Consider the following 21,173-nt stretch of genomic DNA (forward strand, 5'->3'; position numbering starts at 1 on the left):
ATCCCTTTTAATGGTGAACTTCAGGTCACAACAGCAACTATCAGTTCAACTACACCAAGGTTTCTGAAGACAATGGCTTCTCCATCCAAGCAGGTTGTATATAAATTCCAGATAGAACCTGGCATCAACCTGAAGGAATTCTAACTTCACACTGTTGGGGAAATTTACCAAGATGGCTTCAGAGTAGACTAACTTTACACAGCACATTAAAAAAAAGGACATTTATTCAGTGTCACGATCAGACTATTACATTTAGCAATCAACAGCATGGGTGCAAAAAAAAAAATCTACATTAAAACCCTTTGTTGGAATGCTTTACATTTTCCACAGAACAGAAACTAAAATAACTTGTTATACAATTAGTCACAAATACAGTCCTCGAGTTTTTTGCCCATACACATGAGTATTTGTCTAAAACATGTCTTCTTTGTAGCAGCTAGGCCCTGCCACCACTGTGCTTGGCTGAGTTCACAAATCTGTTGTAACCTGTAGCTTCCCTGTCACTTCTCTGGCTCTCCTCTTCTGCTAAGCTTTTTTTCCTAATTAAAATCTTCTGCCACTGCCATAGCTACTGCTGCTGCTGGAACTGCCATAGCCACGTTGGTTTCGTGGTTTTGCAAAGTATTGGCCTCCACCGCCATAAGGGCCAGAGCTTCTGCCTCCAAAATTTCCTCCCTTCATGGGTCCAAAATGTGAAGACTGATTGTTGTAACTGCCAAAATCATTGTAGCTTCCACCACCTCCAAAATTGCTTCCATCATTACCAAATCCATGATAGCCATCCCCACTGCCACCATATCCACCACCACCATGGCTGCCACCAAAGCCACCATGACCACTGAAGTTTCCTCCACGACCAAAGTTGTCATTCCCACCGAAACTACCTCCACGACCTCCACCAACGTTTCCAGAACCACCTCGACCTCTTTGGCTGGGTGAAGCACTAGCCATCTCTTGCTGTGACAGGGCTTTCCTAACTTCACAGTTGTGGCCATTCACAGTATGGTATTTCTGAATGACAATCTTATCCACGGAGTCATGGTCGTCAAAGGTTACAAAGGCAAAGCCCCTTTTCTTGCCACTGCCTCAGTCAGTCATGATTTCAATCACTTCAATTTTTCCATACTGTTCAAAATAATCTCTTAGGTGATGTTCTTCAGTGTCTTCTTTAATGCCACCAACAAATATCTTTTTCACAGTTAAGTGGGCACCTGGTCTTTAAGAATCTTCTCTTGAGACAGCTCTCTTTGGTTCCACAACTCTTCCATCCACCTTGTGTGGCCTTGAATTCATAGCTGCATCCACCTCTTCCACAGTGGCATATGTGACAAACCCAAAGCCCCTGGAGCGCTTGGTGTTTGGATCTCTCATTACTACACAGTCCGTGAGCATTCCCCATTGCTCAAAATGGCTCCTCAGGTTCTCATTGGTTGTTTCAAAGCTCAACCCTCCAATGAAGAGCTTCCTCAGCTGTTCGGGCTCTTTAGGAGACTCTGACTTAGACATGAAGGCAGGGTGAAGAGAGACTTTAATGATGCTTCTTTGGCGGCATCCATGTGCAGAAAAAAAAAAAAAAGCCTAAAATCTCCTTTCTAGTGTTAATTAATATGCTGTTGTGCATGCCTTTGTTCTAGGCCCTTTTTAATTTTTTTTTTTTTTTTTGAGACAGAGTCTCACTCTATCACCCAGGCTGGAGTGCAGTGGCACAATCTCTGCTCACTCCAACCCCTGCCTCCTGGGTTCAAGCGATTCTCCTGCCTCAGCCTCCCAAGTAGCTGGGACTATAGGTGTGTGCCATGACATTGGCTAATTTTTGTATTTTTAGTAGAGACGGGGTTTCACCATATTGGCCAGGCTGGTCTCGAACTCCTGACCTCAAGTGATCCACCCACCTCGGCCTCCCAAAGTGCTGGGATTACAGGTGTGAGCCACCGCGCCTGGCAGCCCTTTTTAATTTAATATGATTGCTGGCTTCTGGGCTTATCATATATATCTAATAAGTTGTGACTTACACGATATGCAAAGGTTGGTGGTGTATGATTTACTTGCAATCTAATGTAGAATTTTCCTCAAATAATATGACATTTATATTTATGGGGGAAAGTTACAGTGTGCTGGCTCTTCTTCTAATGGATATTTGACGTTTTGCTTCAAATCATAAGTCTTGGTGCCCAAATCAATCTCAAGATTCCTCTCTGTAGAAAGAAGCTACAACTCACATTTGAAGCTATGTGCTTCCTCTTTCACTATTCTGACTGTGCAGTCCATTTCTATTCTTAGGATAAGTAAAACAGGTGAGTCTTAGTGTGCTTAAACCTCCTCATAAAGCTGCTTTGCTTCATGGTCCAGGAATTGTGATTCCTTTCATTTCCCTGCCCTCCTCTGCCTGCCTAACCTTTTAAGAAAAATACCTAATTCCAAATCCCTTGGAACCTCATCATGACCACAAATCTGTAGTCAGGGATAATTTAAACTTTCCCTTTTCCATGCCACTAGGGAAATTGTTTGCTTATTCTATAAACTACAAATATTATAGGTGTGAGGAACAAGTATATAATGTTGTATTTTCTTTATCAAATTCTGCAAACTTTCTTCCTCTCCTCCCTCCCTCCTTTCCTCTATCCTTCCCTTCCTTCCTTTCTTCCCTCCCTCCTTTCTTCTATCCTTCCCTTCCTTCCTTCCTTTCTTCTTTCCTTCCTTCCTTCTCTCTTTCTTTCTTTCCTTCCTTTCTCTTTCTTTCTTTTTTTCTTCTTTCTTTTCTTCTTTCTTTCCTTCCTTTATCTCTCTCTTTTCTTTTCTTTCTTTTAGATAGAAATGGGGTCTTACTACATTGACTAGGCTGACTGCAAACTTGTGGACTCAAGTGATCCACCCACCTCAGCCCGCCAAAGTGTTGCAATTATAGGTGTGAACCACCACGCCTGGCCCATTCCACATTTTTTACTTGTACATATACACACACACACGTATACATATATACATATATATGTGTATATATGCACACAATTGAATAATTGTACATTTGTTCTACATGATCTAACTGCAAGCTTTATCTTATTTTATTTATTTATTTATTTATTTTAATTTATTTTTAAGACAGCGTCTTGCTCTGTTGCCCAGACTGGAGTGCAGTGGCAGATCTCGGCTCACTGCAACCTCCACCTCCTGGGTTCAAGTGACTCTTCTGCCTCAGCCTCCCGAGTAGCTGGGACTATAGGCGTCCACCACCATGCCTGGCTAATTTTTGTATTTTTAGTAGAGGCAGGGTTTCACCATGTTGGCCAGGCTGGTCTCGAACTCCTGTCCTCAAATGACCCACCCACCTCGGCCTCCCAAAGTGCTGGGATTATAGGCATGAGCCACCATGCCCAGCCAATTTTTTTTTTTTTTTTTTTTTTTTTTTTTTTTTGAGAGAGCATCTTGCTCTGTTACCCAGGCTGGAGTGCAGTGAAGTAGTCATGACGCACTGCAGCCTCAAATTCCTGGGCTCAAACCATCCTCCTGCCTCAGCCTCCCAAGAAGCTGGGACTACAGGCAACGCAACCACACTTGGCATTTTTAATATTTTTTGTAGAAACTGGGTCTCACTATGTTGCCCAGACTGGCCTCTAACTCCTAGACTCAAGTGATCCTCCCACCTCACTTCCTGAAATGCTGGGATTACAGATGAGAGGCACCACACCTGACTGCAAGCTTTATTAAATTCTTATTTTTTCCATCTTATCAGCTCATATTTTCTTGTTAGTATTCATTTGCCTGCTTTTTCTTCTCCATCAAAAATCTGTACCTATAAAATCAACTTTTTTTTTTTTGCTATTCTAAACACATTTCTACAGTTTGTTTGAGAAGCACTTTCCATACTTTTTTTTTTTTTTTTTTTTTTGAGATGGAGTCTTGCTCTGTTGCCAGGCTGGAGTGCAATGGTACAATTTTGGCTCACTGCAACCTCAGCTCCCTGGGTTCAAGCAATTCTCGTGCCTCAGCCTCCCCAGTAGCTGGGATTATAGGTGCCCGCCACCACGATGCACTAATTTTTATATTTTTAGTAGAGGCAGGGTTTCGCCATGTTGGCCAGCCTGGTCTCAAACTCCTGACCTCAGGCGATCTGCCCACCTCGACCTCCCAAAGTGCTGGGATTACAAGCGTGACCCACCACGCCCAGCTCCATACACTCTTAACCAGGAGATTGTTTGTTTTTTCGCACACAATATCTAATGATGAGCTGTTTTATAGCATGAATTTAGTTAATGTCAAAGTACAGCATTTATTTTTAGCAAATGAATCAGCAAGAACAATAAAGCTGTTTTAATCAGACCAAATATGAAATCAAGTGTTATAGATGGCCTTCGCATATAATTTATATCTGCATTTGTTTTGGCTATAAAGTGTGGGGAACATTCTAACTCATTCACATTCTAGCAGATATTTAATAGCTCGATTTTCTTGATACTCTTCAATTAAACAGATGGCAGAGAAAGCTTTATTCTGAGGTCTGTACAAAATGAATTATCTGGTAGTGTAAGTATCAATTTGTTGGTAACCTCCAGGATATTTCTGTATAACATATTGAGAATTCAATTTGTTTTCTAAATCATAGTTTTATTTTTTAATTAATTATTATTTATTTATCTATTTATTTTGAAACAGAGTCTTGCTCTGTCACCCAGGCTGGAGTGCAGTGGAGCAATCTTGGCTCATTGCAACATCTGCCTCCCAGGTTCAAGCAATTCTTGTTCCTCAGCCTCCTGAGTAGCTGGGATTACAGGTGTGTACCATTCCGCCCAGCTAATATTTTTTGTACTTTTAGTAGAGACGTGGTTTTGCTACGTTGGCCAAGCTGGTCTCGAACTCCTGTCCTCAAGCAATCCGCCCACTCGGCCTCCCAAAATGCTGGGATTACAGGCATGAGCCACCGGACCTGGCCCTAAATCATAGTTTTAATGTAAAATTCTAATCAAATATTTGTGAACCTCTAAAGAACCTCCTTAGAATCTTAGGATTTGGGCCGGGCATGGTGGCTCACGCCTGTAATTCCAGCACTTTGGGAGGCCCAGGCAGGCGGATCACTTGAGGTCAGGAGTTCAAGACCAGCCTGGCCAACATGGTGAAACCCTGGCTCTACTAAAAATACAAAAATTAGCCAGGTGTGGTGGCGGGCACCTGTAATCCCAGCTACTTGAGAAGCTGAGACAGGAGAATCGCTTGAACCTGGGAGGCAGAGGTTGCAGTGAGCCAAGATTGTGTGAGTTCACACCAGCCTGGGTGACACAGCAAGACTCTGTCTCAAAAAAAGCCAACAAAAACAACAACAACAAAAAACTTAGGATTCTATAGAACTCAGGTTGAAAACCAGAGATCTAGAGTACTAGACCAATGGGCCAAGAATCTGTATTTGTTACTCAAATTTCCTGGGCTTCAAAGGCAGTCTTTCTCACATCAGACTGTGTAAGGTTAAAAAAAATTTTTTTAAGTCCTTTTTTTAAGCAACAGGGTCTTGCTCTATCACCCAGGTTAGAGTGCAGTCACATGATCATAGCTCACTGCAGCCTCAAACTCCTGGGCAATCAAATGATTCTTCTGCCTCAGCCTCCTGAGTAGCTGGGACTATAGGCACACACCACCACCCTCAGTTATTTATTTATTTATTTATTTATTTATTGTAGAGACAGGTTCTCACTTTCTTGCCCAAGCTGGTCTTGAACTCCTGGCTTCAAGTGATTCTCCTCCCATGGCCTCCCAAATTGCTGGAATTACAAGTGTAAGCCACCTCAAATGGCCAAGTACATTTTTTAATGAAGGATTACCAATGCAACATAATATGTTGGAAAAACTTGAAATCAGAGAACATTCATTATTCTTACTATTAGTAGAAGGCATGCTGTATACTACACACTCTGATAAGTACTTTATAATTACTATCCAATTAAATTTTCTCCAAGAAGAGCTATTCTGTGGAGTAGCTACTACTATTAGCCTTTCTTTTATGAGATGGAGTCTCACTATGTTGTTCAGGTTGGAGTGCAGTGGCTATTCACATTTACAATCATCTCACACTACAGCCTGGAACCCCTGAGCTCAAGTGATCCTCAGGCCTCTGCCTTCCGAGTAGCTGGGACTACAGGCATATGCGACGATGTCTGGCAGCCCTATTTTTTTAAATCAACTTTTATTTTAAGTTCTGGCATACATGTGCAGGTTTGTTACATAGGTAAACGTGTGCCATGGTGGTTTGCTGCACAGATCAACCCATCACCCAGGTATTAAGCCCAGCATCCATTAGCTGTTCTTCCTGATGCTCTCCCTCCCCTGCAACCACCTCCAACAGTCCTCAGTGTGTGTTATTCTCCCCCATGTGTTCATGTGTTCTCATAGTTCAGCTTCCACTTGTGGTAGCTTGTTCCACTTGTGGAACATGTGGTGTTTGGTTTTCTGTACCTGCATTAGTTTGCTGAGGATAACGGCTTCCAGCTCCATCCATGTCCCTGCAAAGGACATGATCTCATTCCTTTTTATGGCTGCATAGTATTCCATGGTGTATATGCACCATATTTTCTTTATTCAGTCTACTGTTGATAGGCATTTGGGTTGATTCCATATCTTTGCTATTGTGAATAATACTGCAATGAACATATGCTTGCATGTATCTTTATAATAGAATGATTTCTATTCCTTCGGGTATATACCTAGTAATGAGATTGCTGGAGCAAATAGTATTTCTGTTTGTAGATCTTTGGAGAATCACGGCACTGTTTTCCACAATAGTTGAACTAATCTCATTCCCACCAACAGTGTAGAGTGTTTCTTTTTCTTCGCAACTTCACCAGTATCTGTTGTTTCTTGTCTTTTTAGTAATCGCCATTCTGACTGGCATGAGATGGTATTGCATTGTGGTTTTGATTTGCGTTCCTCTAATGATCAGTGATGTTGAGCTTTTTTCATATGTTTGTTGGCTGCATGGATGTCTTCTTTTGAGAAATGTCTGTGCATGTCCTTTGCCCACTTTTTAATGGAGTTGTTTGTTTTTTTTCTTGTAAATTTGTTTAAGTTCCTTGTAGACTCTGGATATTAGACCTTTGTCAGATGGATAGATTGCAAAAATTTTCTCTTATTCTGTAGGTTGTCTGTTAAAAATATGGAATGCTTCATGAATTTGCATGTCATCTTTGTGTAGGGGCCATGCTAATCTTCTCTGTATCAATCCAATTTTAGTATATATGCTGCCAAAGTGAGCACAGCAGTCTTATTTTATAGGTGGAAATACTGAGGCTTGGAGTGGTTAATATGCTTAAGGTCACACAAGCAGCAAGTGGTAGAGCTAGAATTCAACCCAAATTGTGGTGTTTTTGGGGTAGAAAACGGATGTCTTCAATTTACATAGCATCTTGAATTGAGAAGCCTCAAGTTAATAAATGATGGTAACAACCACTGTTTTGATGATCCAGGGCCAATTCTGACTGCTGAATGTAACATTTTCCACAAGTATGTGCTATAGAATTGCCTAAGAAATTCTATTTTAAGCTGTACGTTTAAGTGGTGAGTTACTGACTACTGCTCTTTTTTCTGTTTTTATTTTTACATATTATTTTAGCCACTGATGCTAGACAACTTGAGAAATTTAGGGACTTATACTGTTTTTCAAAAGAACATTTCTTATAGTATAACTAAATTTTTAAAATGTGTGTGTGTGTGTGGTTTTTTTTTTTTTTTTTTTTGAGACAGAGTCTTGCCCTGTCGCCCAGGCTAGAGTGCAATGGCGTGATCTCGGCTCACTGCAACCTCTGCCTTCCAGGTTCAAACGATTCTCCTGCCTCAGCCTCCTGAGTAGCTGGGATTACAGGCAGCTGCCACCATGCCCAGCTATTTTTTGTATTTTTAATACAGATGGGGTTTCACCATGTTGGCTAGGATGGTCTCGAACTCCTGAACTTGTGATCTGCCTGCCTCAGCCTCCCAAAGTGCTGAGATTACAGGCGTGAGCCACTGTGCCCAGCTGACCAAATTGTTTTTAATTAGAGTGTCTACATACACTCCTATACCATCATACTTATTTAATTTCTTTGGGAAAAAAATTAGTACCAGAAATGATGTAATACTTTATGTGCCTATTATCTTTATTTATGTTTTAATTCTATTTAATAAGTATTGTTGCTTACTAGTTCAAGCTCAAAAAGCATGCATAAAAAACCATATTTTAAAAATTTAGTTATACTGTAAGAAATTTTCTTTTGAAAAACAATAAGTCCCTAAATTTCTCAAGTTGTCTAGCATCAGTGGCTAAAAACCATATTTTATGCATGCTTTTTGAGCTTGGACTACTAAGCAACAATATTTATTAAATAGAATTAAAACCTAAATAAAGAGAATAGGCACATAAAATACTACATCATTTCTGGTACTCATTTTTTTCCCAAAGAAATTAGTAAGTATGATGGTATAGGAGTGTATTTAGACACTCTGATTAAAAACAATTTGGTCAGCTAGGTGTGGTGGCTCACGCCTGTAATCCCAGCACACTGGGAGGCTGAGGCAGAAGGATCACTGGAGGTCAGGAGTTTGAGACCAGCCTGGCCAACATGGCGAAACCCCATCTTTACCAAAAATACAAAAAATTAGCCAGGAGGCTGAGGCAGGAGAATTAGTAATCCCAGCTACTCGGGAGGCTGAGGCAGGAGAATCGCTTGAACCTGGGAGGCAGAGGTTGCAGTGAGCCGAGATTGCACCACTGTACTCCAGCCTGGGTGACAGAGCGAGATTCCGTCTCAAAAAAAACACCCAAAAAGCAAAAAGCAATTTGGTGGCCTAGCATGGTGACTCCTGACTGTAATCTCAACACTTTGGGAGGCCAAGGCAGGATTATCAGTTGAGTCCAGGAGTTTGAGACCAGCTGGGGCAACATAGACCCTGACTCTATTTAACAAAACAAAACAATTTAGTATCACATTCTTTTTAAGAATGATTTGAAATATAAAAAAGTATACTTTGTGTTCTAATAATGGAAGTAAAAATATTCTTATTCAATCACTTTCTGTTTATAGAATATACAGCAAATATACTCTGTCAGCAAATCTGTGGGGAAAAAGGCTGTTTAATATATTAATCAATTCACTTTTCCTTTTGACCCAGTAATTCCACTTCTGAGAATTTATACTGCAGATATATCCATACACATAAGGAATGAAACAATATAAGATTTTTCATTGCAGAATTTTTTTAGGAGAAAAATACTGGAAACAATACAACTATTCAACAGCAGGAGATTGATTAAATAAATTATGGGTTATATGTCCATAGAATGAAGTGCTATACAACTATAAAGAGTGAAGGAGATAAACAGTATAGTTCATCAAAAAACAAAACTACCATGTGACCCAGCAATTCCCATTTCTGGGTGTATATCTGAAGGAATTGAAATCAGTATCTCAAAGAAATATCTGCACTCCCAAATTCATGCAGCATTATTCCCAATAGCCAGCAAAAAGGGTGCTGGGGTAAATAAGACAGGATTAGCTATTCTAGAGGCAGCACTCAATCATGAGAAGTTATGCAAAGTCTTTCCCAGAAGTATCTAAAAATAAGATAGTATAAAAACAAACCCATCTGTTTAGTAATGAATATATTTTATAGCCAATAAAAGTCTAGAAAATAATTTTATAATAAGTTCCACATGAAAACATTTGAAACTTTAAAAGGCATGGCCTAATATGGTGAACAGAATGTTTCTATTAAATGGTAGAAACAGGAATTTGTTGGGAAAGTAAAAATTTATTGTTTATTGTTAAAATGAGTATTTTAAAAAAAGGATTATTTTTACCCCATTTTTTGTGAGTTAATCAGAACTACATTCTAGACATCTTCACTTTGCCTTGGGGGTAAGCAAAGATAATGTAAAATTTTTTAAATTTAATTAATTTTAAATTATAATTGACATATAATAATTTTACATATTATGGGGTAGTGTGATGTTTCAATACATGCAGACATCATATAACGACCAGATCAGGGTAATTTTTATTAACTTCTGATCATCTTTGTTATTATAAGGGATCAGGGTCACAGGTATTTTTAGAACAGTAGATCATCTAAGAAATTTTTTCTTTTTGCCTTGAAACGTATAATCAGATTTTTTTTTTTTACTGGAGAGGTCTACAGAGTGCTTGTGTTTTACTTGACAATATACTATTATTTATTTGTTATTTCTTAACACATGGCAGCCAAGACTGGAAGGAATTGGCAACAGTGAATGCCAGGCAGCAGGGAGAAACCAGTGTGGAATATTAATTTGTCACAGAAAAATCCACGAGCTACAAATCTACATGTGTAAATATGCAAGTGTTACCTGTGAAATTAGGCCAAATTTCTTCTGAGGATTTGTAACTACTGAAAACGAATGCCATTGTTCAAGCGTTTGACAGTAAAAAGGAGGAAGATAGGGTCACATTTTATTTTCTATTTCAAATGAAATTTATTCTTTCTCATTTGTGATTAATTCTCATTTGATATGCTGGCCTCAGCATTTCTTTGGTTTATGCTTATTTTTCTAGTTTCTTTGGACATGGAGCTTGAAAATAACGTGTAAACTGTGTGCATGCCTTTGTGTTTGTGGGCAAATAAAGCATTAGGATGCCTTTTGGATTTAAAGCTGGCATTGGCTGGGACCTGCTTCCATTACAACTCCTGTTCCTTTGCTAAAAGGGGCCGCTTCTCTCAGGAAGCAGCTTCCTCCATTCAAAACACAGGTTTAATAATTAGGTAAAGCAACAACTGCTTCGGTTCTCCATTTTTTGTAGAATAAATGAAAGTACCTGTTCTGTATTAACTTTATTTTGGTACTCAAAGGGTATTAAAATGTATTATTAATTTTAGATGATAGAATTAACTCATTAAATAATTTTGTTTCCATGGTTCAAGTGTACAAATAGTAGTTGGAATGACATTTACAACCATGTACAATTATTGATCTAACCAAGACACAATCGGTTCTCTGTTTGTACTTAATATTTCCTAAATTCATGTGTTTTTCATGTGACCCTGAAATTGCTATGTAAGGGTATAATAAAACCTACTGTGCTGATTAAGATCGAAAGGATAAGCAAATATGGATTAACGTAATGACAGGCATGGAGTGAGTTAGGAAAGCAGATTAGGGCAGTGGAAAGCACTTGTAGCACACAGATGAAAGCGTGCAGCTGCACCTCACCATCTACTAGCTGTGCAACTCTGTTACTTAACATGTTGGAGCCTTAGCTTTCTCCTTTTATAAGCAGGGAGTAGTAACTACCTTGCAGGTTATAGTGAGGATTCCAGAAAATATTTTTATAGTGTCTAGCTCTATACCAACACTTGATAGAGATTCACTGAAATGGAAGCTGCAATTTCCGGTTTTTAGAAGTAAATACTTAGGGTAGGATTCTACAAATATTTCATTTTTATAAAAGGTGGATAATTTTATTTTATACTTTCAGAGTAGATATGAAAGCAAATAAATATTAAAATGCATTGGTAAGGGGGAAGTCTGGTTAAAAGCGTAGATCTAAGAACAGGTATTAGCAGTATGTGGCAGGAATTTGAAAGGTGGAAGCATCATTGAAGGCCCAGGCAGGAAGACAGAACCAAGGTATCTTCATAGAAGAAATTCAAGGTGGGGACCTGGTCACAAAAGCAATGGGAGAGCTGAGAGGAATCAGAGGTCAGTGAGGCAACAAAGGGTTTACAAATGTCAGGAAACTGCTATTGCTCCCAAGGCGGGAGGAACAAAGGAAGGAAGTGGTAGAAGCAGAGCTTGGGAAGCCTGGAGAGTTGGAACCATGGCAAAGGCTCAAGCCCTGCCTGAGATTCCACACAAAGCAGAGAGAGAGAAAGAAGGAGAAATACCCTGGCTTTCCCCCTTCCCACCCCCCGATCTCCAGTCATTGCCTCCCCACTGGTCAATTCTAACTAGAAACCAATTGTCAAAGAGGAACTGGTTTGGAAATGCAGTTTGCAGAGGTCAGTGCCCTGCAATCCAGAGCAGAGTAAAGGAAGGGCAGAGAATGGGTCTGAGACCAAGTGGACAAATGACCAGCACAGTGACATTCACAGTTATTTTCTGAGGAATTGTTTGCATGGCCTGGGACAGGATTACAAGGCAGGTGGTTTACTGCTTTTGCTTTTTTCCTTTCTTCACCATCAGTGCCTTCCCTCCCAGGATTTTGCACAGGGCAACTCTAGGTACTGAGATCCAAGACTGTGATTAGACAAGAAGGAGGCTCATAGTTACCACAAGTTAGATTAGAGTATCTCTTCAAGTCCAGAGAAGGAAACTATGGCAGGAAAACACAAAGACAAGAAATGGCTTATTCTTCTAAGCAGATAAAATAGATTCTTCATTGGCAACAGATCGATAATCAATGATCTGCAATAGACCAGAGATGACGGTGATGGGAACCAGATGGTGAGGTGCTGTTATATTGTGAGGGTGGAGTCAAGAGGATTTACTAATTGATCCGGTGCAAGCATGAGAGGAAAAAAAGAGTGGAGGATGATGCCCAAGTTTATGCTGAGCAACTGGAAGCCATCATTTATTCAGGTGAACAAACTGCAAGAGAGAAGGTTTGGGGAGGATAGCAAGAATTTGGTTTTTTGATATGCCAAATGTTAAAACTTTTTGTTCTCAAAGGATCCTTTTCAAAACTGCCATTTTTATTATTTTTTAAAATGTAATGCAGGAGGCACACTACTGAAACCAGGGAAATTATTAAGTGAAAGTCTATAAGTCCAAACATGGAACCCCATCTTTCTTCCTTCCCTTGATTCTGAGAAAGCTGGCAGACAAGATTTACCCATTCACTGTTCCCCAACCCTTCCCCCAACTACAAGAGATTTGGATACTTACTACTCTTTGGGAAAATTGATTCACTGAAGAAAAAATTCCTTGCTGAGAGCAGTGGCTCATGCCTGTAATCCCAGCACTTTGGGAGGCTGAGGCAGGTGGATCACAAGGTCAGGAGTTCGAGACCAGCCTGGCCAACATGGTGAAAACCTGTCTCTACTAAAAATACAAAAATTAGCTGGGCCCAGTCTGGGCAACAGAGCAAGACTCCATCTCAAAAAAAGAAAAGAAAAGAAAAAATTCCTACAGATACCAATAATTAGGGATTTCCCACAGGAGTATCTGAGTCCATAATCACTCCATAGTCATTCCACACAAATTCACAAGCTCCACCTGAGAACTCCCACTAAAAAGTGAAATTCTCAAAGGGGGGAAATAAGGAAGGAGACCACCACTTCTGCTGCCCTTCCCTTCCCCCCCAATCCCTTCCCTAGTTTATAAGATAGGGAAAAAAGGGAGAAAGCAAAAAGTTGAAAAGAAACAGAAATAAGATAAATAGCTAGACAACCTTGGCGCCACCACCCGACCCTGGTGGTTAAAATAATAATAATAATAATATTAACCCCTGACCTACACTACTTGTGTTATCTGTAAATTCCAGACATTGTATGAGGAAGCACTGCAAAACTTTCTGTTCTGTTAGCTGATTCATGTAGCCCCCAGTCACGTTCCCCACACTTGCTCGATCTATCACGACACTTTCACGTGGACCCCTTAGAGTTGTAAGCCCTTAAAAGGGCCAGGTATTTCTTTTTCGGGGAGCTCAGCTCTTGAGATGTAAATCTGCCAAAGCTCCCAGCCGAATAAAGCCTCCTTCCTTCTTTAACCCGGTGTCTGAGGAGTTTTGCCTGTGGCTCATCCTGCTACACACCCATGCACAATTCCAAGCATACTTTAGTTCCACATTGTATATATGAACGGACAGGCAAAAATCAGACTTAGCCTGGGCTCAGTGTTCCACCCTGGGAGATATAGAGGCCAGGATCCCACACCCACTCATCATCCTCAGAATTCAGTCAAGAATTATCCTGAGTTTATCTCTGACACCTGGTAAACACTATCTCAACAACAGTCAGAACTTCTGAAGAAGAGTAAAGAAGGAGCTGATATAATTGAAAATGTTCTCCAAATTACCTTTGAGAAGCAATTGACAAAGAAAAAGAACCAGGCACTAAAACTGGCACAAATGGATGAAATGTGTAAAAACAAAATCAGAAAAGATAAATTGGAGGTGCCTTAAACGGGATGTAAAAGTATTTTTCTAATAATGATAATTAACTATAATGTTTTCTCATTAAATGTAAGTATATTTATTTCAGCTATGCTCAGTTTAAGCATTGTAATCTATAATGTTTCATTTACAATTGTGATCCATTAAACCATTTAGTGTCTCTGAATAAAATAAGAAAGGGGGTCATTGGAGGTCAGAGCTACCAATGGTCTATTGTAATAATGAAATTATCTTTTCACATAAAGAGTAGAATCACTTCTTTATACTCTACTGGCTCATGTGAACAATACCAGATTTAGTTGGGGTGGAGGGGAGTAATGAAAGCTATATATAATTAAAGGAGAACTCCCCAGAAAGAAGTAATATTGACAGTGTTGATGAAACACACTGTTGAATTTATTTATTTGATTTACTTAGCCAATGCTGCATGTGTGAAATTCTGGAGGGAACATTTAAGGGTGAGATAAGATCATTTTGGCTTGAAAAATTTTACAAACTATTCCCATGGAAAATGAAATAGTATATGAGACAGTGGGTGGTGGAGAGAGGGAGTATGTGGAAACTCTGTACTCTATGCTCAATTTTTCCTATCAACCTAAAACTGCTTTAAAGCATAGTCTATTAATTTTTAGAATTGTATTCAATAAAATAGGCCTTTTTGGATACCTTTAGCCTTAGAAGCCTACCAAAATTTTATGGCAATTTCAGCTTTTCTGCATTGCTCTTTTCCTTCCTACCTACCTTCCTTCCTTCCTTTCTTCCTTCCTTTCTTCCTTCATTTTCTTTCTTTTCTTTCTTATCTTTCTCTTCTTTTCTTTCTGATGGAGTCTCACTCTGTAGCCCAAGCTGGAGTGCAGTCCCATGATCTCAGCTCACTGCAACCTCACCTCCTAGGCTCGAGCGATTCTCCTGCCTCACCCTCCCGAGTAGCTGGGATTACAGGCACCAGTCACCACACCCAGCTACTTTTTTGTATTTTAGTAGAGACAGCGTTTCACCATGTTGCCCAAGATGGTCTTGAACTCCTGAGCTCAGGCAATCCACCTGCCTCGGCCTCCCAAAGTGCTGGGATTACAGGAGGCGTGAGCCACCGTGCCTGGCCTTTGCATTGCATTTTCTAAGCAAAATATAAAAACAGCATGGGAGAATGACATTACAATTGAAGAAGTTTTGCAATCTAAACAAAGCAGGTCATATTCTTTTTTTTTTTTTTTTTTAGGTTGAGGGGTACGTGTGCAGGTTTGTTGTATAGGTAAACTCATGTCGTGGGGGTTTGTTGTACAGATTATTTTGTCACCCAGTACTAAGCCTAGTATTCAATAGTTATTTTTTCTGCTCCTCTCCCTCCTCCCACCTTCCACTCTCAAGTACACCCCAGTGTCTGTTGTTCTCTTGTTTGTGTTCATGAATTCTGCATTTAGTTCCCACTTATAAGGGAGAACATGTGGTATTTGGTTTTCTGTTCCCAAAGCAGGTCGTATTCTATAGAGACTGTGTTTTTGCAAAGTATTCAATACATAAAAACAATTCTAATTTTTAAAAATTAATTATTTATTTATTTTTGAGACAGAGTCTCTCTCTGTCGCCCAGCCTGGAATGCAGTGGTGCAAACGTGGCTCGACCTCCTGGGCTCAAGGGATCCTCTAGCCTCAGGCTCCTGAACCACCATGCCCGGCTTATTTATTTATTTATTTTTTGGTAGAGACAGAGTCTCACTTTGTTGCCTAGGCTCGTCTCTAACTCCTGGGCTCGGGCAATTCTACTGTCTCGGCTTCCCAAAGTGCTGGGATTATAGGTGTTAGCAACCGTGCCCGGTCTTTTTATTTTATTTTACAGAATTCATGATGTGTAAATTAGTAATGCCAATCAAATAACAATTTAAATCAAATAACAATTTAAATTAACAGGCAGTGGCTCATGCCTGTAATCCTAGCACTTTGGGAGGCCAAGGTGGGTGGATTGCCTGAGCTCAGGAGTTTGAGACCAGCCTGGGCAACACGGTGAAACTCTGTCTCTACTAAAATACAAAAAATCAGCTGGGCATGGTGGTATGCACCTGTAATCCCAGCTACTCGAGAGGCTGAGGCAAGATAATTGCTTGAACCCAGGAAGTGGAGGTTATAGTGAGCTGAGATCGTGTCATTGCACTCCAGCCTGGGCGAGGGAGCAAAATAAATAAATAAATTAATTAATTAATTTAAAAAATATATGTATTTGTCATTTTCAAGAAAGATTAAATTGAAGTTTAGAATATATTCGAATGTTTGTTGTTACAGTGTTCCAATTCTGAGAAGATAATTCTAAATATCTTATTAAAATTTGTTAATCCTTTAGCCCTAATTCCAGTATTTCTTATGTGTTTACAATAACTGGAATGACAACATTTCCTTTAACATTTTTTTTTAAAAAAAAGGCTGGGTGCTGTGGCTTACGCCTGTAATCCCAACACTTTGGGATGCCAAGGGGGGCAGATCATGAGGTCAGGAGATCAAGACCATTCTGGCCAACATGATGAAACCCCATCTCTACTAAAAATACAAAACTCAGCTGGGCGTGGTGGCATGCACCTGTAGTCCCAGCTACTCAGGAGGCTGAGGCAGGAGAATCACTTGAACCCGGGAGGTGGAGGTTGCAGTGAGCCGAGATCGTGCCACTGCACTCCAGCCTGGGCGACAGAGCAAGACTCTATCTCAAAAAAAAAAAAAAAAAAAAAAAAAGATACATGGCACAGTAGACGGTATCTCTTTCCTTAAAAGATTTTTTTTTTGTAACTTATCCTAAAGGAGATCTAGCTAGCCAGCTAGCTTCTATATGTTTACATACAGTAAAATAGAAACAGAAAATTAGCCATGACAGAAGGTACAAAATCATCGTAAAGGCTGTGAACTTAGTGTGATTTACCATTTGATTTGCCTCTTAACTTCCTGGCAGCCAGGACCAAACCAAATCAGAGTAGATTTCAGAAAGGAAGAAGCATACTTATTCCTCAAAACATGCATCATTATTTCTGGCATTAAATTGTAATAGCAGTTTCTGACAAAGGATTACAAGAGGCCATTGAGCAAGAAGATGACCTTCAGTGATTGTTTAATAACAAAAACAAGATCAAGTTTTATATGACTTTCTCTTATAATGACTTTGGTAAAAGTTGAGCATATAACATTGAATCTTAATTCAGTACTGGTGACTTTTTTTTTTTTGAGACGGAGTCTCACTCTGTCGCCCAGGTTGGAGTGCAGTGGCGCAATCTCTGCTCACTGCAACCTCCACCTCCTGGGTTCAAGCAATTGTCCTGCCTCAGCCCTCAAGTAGCTGGGTCTGCAGGTGCAAGCCACTTCGCCCGGCTAATTTTTTATATCTTTTAGTAGAGATGGGGTTTCACCATGTTGCCCAGGTTGGTCTGGAACTCCTGACCTCAAGTAATCCACCCGCCTTGGCCTCCCAAAGTGCTGGGATTACAGGTGTGAGCCACCGTGTCTGGCTGAAATATAATTTAACCCAAAGAAAATACTTAGAATACCAAGGAAGACTATGGAAAATATTACCCTGGATGACTCCTCAAGAACTACTTTCATCTGAGCTTTTGATATAAAAATAAAGTCTGGGCTGGGCACGGTGGCTCCCGCCTGTAATCCCAGCACTTTGGGAGGCCAAGGTGGGCAGATCACTTGAGGTCAGGAGTTCTAGACCAGCCTGGCCAACATGGTGAAACTCCGTCTCTACTAAAAATACAAAAATTAGCCGGGCATGGTTGCACATGCCTCTAGTCCCAGCTACTCGGGAGGCAGAGACAGGAGAATTGCTTGAACTCGGGAGGCGGAGGTTGCAGTGAGCCAAGATTGTGCCACTGCACTCCAGCCTGGCCAACAGAGTGAGACTCGTCTCAATAAATAAATAAATAAATAAAGTCTGAGGAAGACTCAGGAATGTTGGCATTCTGTGTAGCTGATGAAGGCAGAGCCAGGAGCTTTGGAAAAGAAATGGGGTCTGATTAACAGTGGTGAGGTAGGATAGAAGACCCTCATGTTTGCATATAAGTAGGTCATAGGAATAGGTATCAATATGCAAAGTCAGGGATTTTTCTTTAGAGGTGGACTTGGATTTCCCTTAACATTTGCATTACTCCTGACTTGCTATCTCAGTGTTCCACACCAGAATATCCAGAGCAATCATTTTGGTCCAAAAAAAAAAAAAAATTCAAAACAAATGTAGGCAAACTTCAATAATGTTCCATAGAGGATAAAACTCTGAAAGGTATAGCTCAAAAATATTTCAGTTTTATTAAGGTATTTGAGGCATATTTGAATTATTAAACTCAATTATTCTCTCTCTTGTTATTACATCCTCACCATTACAATGGCCCCATGATGGGTGGAGTAGACCTTTTCATCCCTTAACTTGGGCTTAACCATATGACTTACTTCGGTCAGTGAATGCCAAGGGCCTTGTAAGCACAGGTTTGAAATAAGCATTTGGGCTTCCCTCTTCCTATTCTGCCTTTTGCCATGAGAATAATATGCTGCTGGTCCAAGGAAGAGAAGAAATCTGTGGGGCAGCCTGGTGTGGTGGCACATGCCTATAGTGTCAGCTACTGGAGAGGCTGAGGAAGGAGGATTGCTTGAGTCCAGCAGTTCAAGGCTGTAGTGCACGATGATGGTGCCTGTGAATAGGTACTGTGCTTTAGCATGGGCAACACAGGAAGACTCTGTCTGGAAAGAGAAAGGAAGGAAGGAGAGAAAGAAAGAGAGAGAAGAGAGAGAGAGAAAGAAAGAGGAAGGAAGGAAAGAATGAAGGAAGGAAGGAAAGAAGGAAGGAAGGAAGAGAGGGAGGGTAGTGTCAGCTACTGGAGAAGCTGAGGCAGGAGGACTGCTTGAGTCCAGCAGTTCAAGGCTGTAGTGCACGATGATGGTGCCTGTGAATAGGTACTGTGCTTTAGCATGGGCAACACAGGAAGACTCTGTCTGGAAAGAGAAAGGAAGGAAGGAGAGAAAGAAAGAGAGAGAAGAGAGAGAGAGAAAGAAAGAGGAAGGAAGGAAAGAATGAAGGAAGGAAGGAAAGAAGGAAGGAAGGAAGAGAGGGAGGGTAGTGTCAGCTACTGGAGAAGCTGAGGCAGGAGGACTGCTTGAGTCCAGCAGTTCCAGGCTGTAGTGCACGATGATGGTGCCTGTGAATAGATACTGTGCTTTAGCATAGGCAACACAGCAAGACTCTGTCTGGAAAGAGGAAGGAAGGAAGGAGAGAGAGAAAGAAAGAAGGGAGGGAAGGAAGGAAGAAAAAAAGAAAGAAAGAGAAAGAGAAAGAGAAAGAAAGAGAGAAAGAAAGAAAGAAAGAAAGAAGGAAGGAAAGAAAGAAAGAAAGAAAGAAAGAAAGAAAGAAGGAAGGAAAGAAAGAAAGAAAGAAAGAAAGAAAGAAAGAAAGAAAGAAAGAAAGAAAGAAAGAAAGAAATCAATTCATGGATTAGACTTGGACCCAACTTACAGCTTGGAGCCAAGCCCAGCTGGGTCCAACCTAGGTCAGCTTGAACCACAACAGATCCAAAGATGGATGAGCAAGAAACAAATGCTAATTGTTGTAAGTCACTGAGTTTTGCAGTGGTTTGTGTGGAACATTATCATTGTAATAGCTGACTAATATGATATCGAAGTTTATAAAACAATTCATCTATATAAACATTTTTCCATTTCAAACAGTTTTCACCTTCTCGTTACAGATTTCTTAGGAACAAGACTTTGGTTATGACAATTTTGAGAAATGCTATGAATTAGGTTATTTTAAATGTTTCCTTTTTAGATGGTAGAAATAGGTACATAGATTTCCTTTTTTAGACAGAGGAAATGGGTACCTAGTTGACCATTCACTGTTGATATGAGTACCAGGTTGTCTGATTATTTTTCTAACCATGGCTTCTTATGCAAGAAATAAAATAAGCATGTGAGCCTCATAATTATATTCTATTTAAGGATTAGATGAATTAGAGGGAGGGCATTTCCTTTGTCTACCACTTACATAGCATCCAAAGGAAAAAGATTTTCCTTTGGAATTTTTTTTACTTTTACTTTTAAATAAAAGTAAATTCCTTTGGAATTTTTTTTACTTTTACTTTTAAATAAAAATATCTACTACTATAACAAGATGTGTCTTCTATGACAAATAATTCAAAGAGCAACCAGCATAATAAGTGTTTGAGAGTGTGAGATATTGAACTAGCATTTATGGAGCACTTTCCATATGCCAGGCTCTGAACTAGATAAGGAAAATAAATCTCAGAAAAGACCAAACAGTCACCATGTGGAGAAAAAAGTCAAGATGCAAATCCAGGTCTTTCTGCTTCTGAAGCAAAGATTCCAGATAAAGGTTTGTAGCCTATATTTAACACCATGATTAACCCACTCAGACACATTTGTTGTGGTCTGTACAATGTTGTTGTTGTTGTTTTTTTTTTTTTGGATAATTTGAATAGTCAGTATTTAAAAACCAGCTGACTGCATAAAGAAATCCAGATTTCTGACTTCTCTTAATAGACAAAGGTGGCAACACTGGGCCTGACCTGACAACTGTCACTCAAGCTAAGTCATGGAGGGTCCTTTAACTAGGACCCAAGCCTTTTTAGTTGGAGGTTTTCTTGCTTGTATTACCTAATGGTGCCCACAGGCTGGCTTCATGCATGTGGGTCATGGACAGTCCTATGGGCCCACATGCTTAGAAGATACTTGTGCTTGGTTTAATGTTCTGCTATCACTATCTTGAAATTCATTAAAATTCTTGATCAAGGAGTCACAAATTTTTATTTTGCACTAGGTCCTGCCAATAGGCCTTTGCATTTACAAGCTCTGCCATAAAATTCTTGCTTTTTTCTTTACCTTGTGCTACTTGTCTTACCTTTACTAAAAGTTTCCTCATCAATTTAGCAATGAATTAATATTAGTTCATTCCTATCTATTTTTCGGGGGTGATCAGATTTTATGGGGCCTGAAGCTGAAATAATTTGGAAGGTTTTCTTTTAAAAATATATAATTACAAATGTTAATATTTATTTAAAATAATAAAAGAAGACTGGGAGTGGTGGCTCATGCC

The 21,173-nt window shown here is 39.9% G+C and overlaps 1 non-coding gene and 1 pseudogene across 1 annotated transcript; both read right to left on the minus strand.

Moving 5' to 3' along the window:
* Positions 1 to 206: 206 nt before the first annotated feature.
* LOC103890665 (heterogeneous nuclear ribonucleoprotein A1-like) lies at positions 207 to 1,544 on the minus strand (annotated as a pseudogene).
* A 5,582-nt stretch (positions 1,545 to 7,126) lies between these two features.
* LOC112133525 (U6 spliceosomal RNA) lies at positions 7,127 to 7,233 on the minus strand. Its single transcript, XR_002915173.1, has one exon. It is a non-coding gene; the product is annotated as a U6 spliceosomal RNA (small nuclear RNA).
* Positions 7,234 to 21,173: the final 13,940 nt, after the last annotated feature.

This window comes from Pongo abelii, chromosome 4, assembly GCF_028885655.2.
Source record: "Pongo abelii isolate AG06213 chromosome 4, NHGRI_mPonAbe1-v2.0_pri, whole genome shotgun sequence".
Taxonomy (NCBI): Eukaryota; Metazoa; Chordata; class Mammalia; order Primates; family Hominidae; genus Pongo; species Pongo abelii.